Raw genomic sequence first — 4542 nt, 5'->3', positions numbered from 1 at the left:
AGATTATGAATGGTAGCAATGAAAAACAAATTGATCCAACTTTTACTCGAACAAAATCAAAGTAGCAAAGTAGCGAAGAAGAACACTTGAATGTTTACCGGAATCTTAATGTATTTTAAGAGTAGCAAGAGAGCAATGAGAGAATGAGGAGTGATGAGAGAACTTGTGATTGAGAGTGAATGAATTGAATAATGAAGGGAGGGGGTCTTATTTATATAGCAAAGAGGGGGAAACAAATAAGGAAAAGAAATATTTTGTAAAGAATCAATTGATATTCTATTTTCCTTATTATAAAAGAGGACCAAATCAGATAAGTTATTAAATATTTCATTACCAAATATAAACAAGTAAAAATAAATTAATAGAGAGTAATATATTTTCTCCTTAAATAAAGAGGAGCAAAAATCAGAAAGATATTATTCTACCATAAATAAGCAAGTAAGAAATTAATAAGCTCACAAATAAGGAAAAATAGATCAATTAATATTATTTTCCTTTTTCAAAGGAGCCAAAAATCAAAATTATAATAATATTTCATTACCAAATATAAACAAGTAAAATAAAATCAAGGAGAGTAATATTATTTTCCTTTAAATAGAGAAGAGCCAACTTGAAGAACTAATTTGACTATTGATATATTTTGTATTTTATTCCCAAATAAGAATATGAAATTACCATAAATAAGATAGTGAAAAACTTCATTAACGGGTGTAAAACGAATTAGGTGACTAAGAAAAATTCAATAAACACACATAATAAAGATTATTCCAAATTAAAGAAGGATACAATATTAACAATCTTTACGAATATATTTTAACTCAAACATAGAATATCTACAATCTAAACATAGGATTTCTTCTATTTGAATCTTAAGAGTAAATGATTCCTTAATGACACGCTTTTAACAACAGATTACACGCAATTAACGAACAACATTTAAGCAAAGCAAATACAGCAAGATCAAACCAGACTCAAATTCAAAAAATATTCATCTTATGATAACTAAGATAAAAAAAACATAACAACATTTAAATTAGAACTTACTGAGACGGATCTCAGCAGATCCGCCATCGAACTTTGACGATGATGAAGGCGCGAAGGCCTTGCTGGTTAGTTGTTGCTGTTGCGCAGGGCTGCTGGCTGCTTCTGCTCCTTGCTAGATTGCTGTCCTCATGGTTGCTCCTCCGCCGGAGCTGCTGTTTCGCGGCTGGTGTTGGTTCTGCTGTCTCTGCAAAAAAAACACAGGAAAAGAAAAGTAGAAGAAGAAGGGGAAGACAGAAGGGGAAACGGGGAGGAGAGAAGGAGCGATAAGGAGAGGAGAAGAGGGAGGAGGGGGGCGACGGGAGAGGGGAGACGGGGGAAGGAAGAGGAACGAGAGGGAGAGAGGGATGCTGCCAGCGGCTGCTGGCTAGTGTCTTCTTCGCCGGTGGGGGCTGCTGGTCGCAGCTTCTGGCTGCTGGTTTGCTGCTCCCTGGCAGCTCGCCGGTCACTGTTGTGCCGCTGGCGGGAGGCGCTGGAGAGAGTGGTGGATGTTGGGTTTTATTTGCCCTAAATTTCTTACCATAAATTGGTTTTCCTTTTAGGAAAAGGTTTTGGATTGACTAATCCTTTTTCTGGTAGGAAAAGGTTTAGGACTCTATAAATAGAGGCATGTTCCTTCTAACTTAATCAGCATTCACAATGTAGTCTAAAGTCTTTGAGAGTTTTGGTTAGGGAGAGAATTTGTGGGTCACAAGCTTGATATGTTATCACTTGTGTGAACCTCCCATGTAATTCCGAGTGAATTGGTTGAGGTTGTTTCCCTCTATATTTTGTACTCTCATATTTATAGTGGATTGCTCATTTCCTTTGTGGACGTAGGTCGATTGACCGAACCACGTTAAATCTTTGTGTCTTTGGGTATATTTCTTGTTGTCTTCTTACTCGTTGTCTTTTGAGGTTTGCTTTGCTAGCTTCCGTATTTACACCTGCTTATTTTCGATCCTAACAAGTGGTATCAGAGCCAGATTCAATGACGGAGTCAGGTTCAGTGGTTCGATAATCGATGATTGAACCAGGTTAGAAAGAGGTGTTCATCTTGACGGGTGTAGTTGTAGTCGCAACCTTTTTGACAGTAATGAAGATTTTGTTGGAGAAATTGTTTCAGAGAGGTTCTCTGTGTTGAGACATAAACTTTGCAAAGGAGATTATGGAGAGGAGAAGCAAGTTGTTGAAGATTAAGTGAAGAAGGTGGACAAATTTATTTTGTCAGAAATTCAGGCCAAGGGGGAGATTTGTTGGGTTTTATTTGCCCTAAATTTCTTACCATAAATAGGTTTTCCTTTTAGGAAAAGGTTTTGGATTGACTAATCCTTTTCTTGTAGGAAAAAGTTTAGGACTCTATAAATAGAGGAATGTTCCTTCTAACTTAATTAGCATTCACAATGTAGTCTTAAGGGCTTTGAGAGTTTTGGTTAGGGGGAGAATTTATGGGTCACAAGTTTGATACGTTATCACTTGTGTGAACCTCCCATGTATTCCGAGTGAATTGGTTGAGGTTGTTTCCCTCTGTATTTTGTACTCTCATATTTATAGTGGATTGCTCATCTCCTTTGTGGACGTAGGTCGATTGACCGAACCACGTTAAATCTTTGTGTCTTTTGGTATATTTCTCGTTGTCTTCTTACTCGTGGTCTTTTGAGGTTTGCTTTGCTAGCTTCCGCGTTTACACCTGCTTATTTTCGGTCCTAACAAGTGGTATCAGAGCCAGATTCAATGATGGAGTCAGGTTCAGTGGTTCGATAATCGATGATTGAACCAGGTTAGAGAGAGGTGTTCATCTTGGCGGGTGTAGTTTTAGCTGCAACCTTCTTGACAGTAATGAAGATTTTGTTGGAGAAATTGTTTCAGAGAGGTTCTCTATGTTGAGACATAAATTTTGCAAAGGAGATTATGGAGAGGAGAAGCAAGTTGTTGAAGATTAAGTGAAGAAGGTGGACAAATTTATTTTGTTAGAAATTCAGGCCAAGGGGGAGATTTGTTGGGTTTTATTTGCCCTAAATTTCTTACCATAAATAGGTTTTCCTTTTAGGAAAAGGTTTTGGATTGACTAATCCTTTTTCTGGTAGGAAAAGGTTTAGGACTCTATAAATAGAGGCATGTTCCTTTTAACTTAATCAGCATTCACAATGTAGTCTTAAGGCTTTGAGAGTTTTGGTTAGGGAGAGAATTTGTGGGTCACAAGCTTGATATGTTATCACTTGTGTGAACCTCCCATGTATTCCGAGTGAATTGGTTGATGTTGTTTCCCTCTATATTTTGTACTCTCATATTTATAGTGGATTGCTCATCTCCTTTGTGGACGTAGGTCGATTGACCGAACCACGTTAAATCTTTGTGTCTTTGGGTATATTTCTCGTTGTCTTCTTACTCGTGGTCTTTTGAGGTTTGCTTTGCTAGCTTCCGCATTTACACCTGCTTATTTTTTATCCTAACAGTGGAGGCGGAGGAGAAGAAGGGAGGAGGGAGGAGAGGAGAAGATGAGAGAAAGAGGGAGAAGGAGAGACAGGCGTTGTTGGGCGGTGTTGGGAGAGAGGGATGGCGTGAGAGGAAGAGGAGGAAGACGAGAGGGAGAAGGGGAGGAAGGAGAGAGAAGAGGGAGGGGAGGCGGCTAAAGAGGAAGAGGAGGGAGAAGAATGGGTTAGAATTTTAGATTTTGGGGTCTTTTGGTGTTGAAAGAATAGGAGATTTAATCACAATCGTTGATCTAATTTGAAATGAAGGGCTAGGATTCGATTAATAAAATAGATGGATGAGATTAAGAGATGAGATGTATTGAAATCAGATTGGATTGAATATGGAATGGCTACAATTGCAATTAAAATGGCTAGAATTGAAATGAAAGAGGAGCTATGATTGAAATAAAATTTAATTAGAGTAGCTAGAATTGAAAGAAATTATAATAGAATAGGCTAGAATTTAAATAATTTTAAGGAAAATGTAGGAATTACTATCTAACTAAAATACTATATACATTAAAATATTTTTATATAATTGAAAATCATTTAAATTTTAAAATATTTGAAATTCATTAATAATTTTAAAATATAATAATATTTACAATAATTTTATAAAGTAAACAATACTAAAATATATAATTTTGAGAAATATCGACTAAAACTTCAAAACTTTAAGTAAATTTTAAAATACGTATTTAATCGAATATAATCCTAAAAATGGTTAAAGGCCGGTCAAAATTGGGTGTCAACAACGATACTACCATGGCCGGTCATCAGGGCGTGGTATCACGTTTAGGCATGGTGAACTCTGCTTGGCCCACACGAGCACCAATACGGCTCGTGAGGTGGTCCACAACCTATGAAGTGCTCCGTAATCCACCTCTATAGCACAAGAGAGTGAACCACGGGCAGGTAGACGGACCTTGATCTCCTTTATTGTCTGTGAACCCTTTCGTGGTTCACTGGTTCATGTGTTTTTCTACTGTATTTCTAAGTCTGGTTTTTCCTAGGTGTTACAATGGTTCTCACTTTGGCATGTAAGGAT

Source organism: Solanum pennellii, chromosome 10 (genome assembly GCF_001406875.1).
Source record: "Solanum pennellii chromosome 10, SPENNV200".
Taxonomy (NCBI): Eukaryota; Viridiplantae; Streptophyta; class Magnoliopsida; order Solanales; family Solanaceae; genus Solanum; species Solanum pennellii.
The sequence above is the reverse complement of the archived record's forward strand: the minus strand, read 5'-3'. Positions refer to the sequence as shown.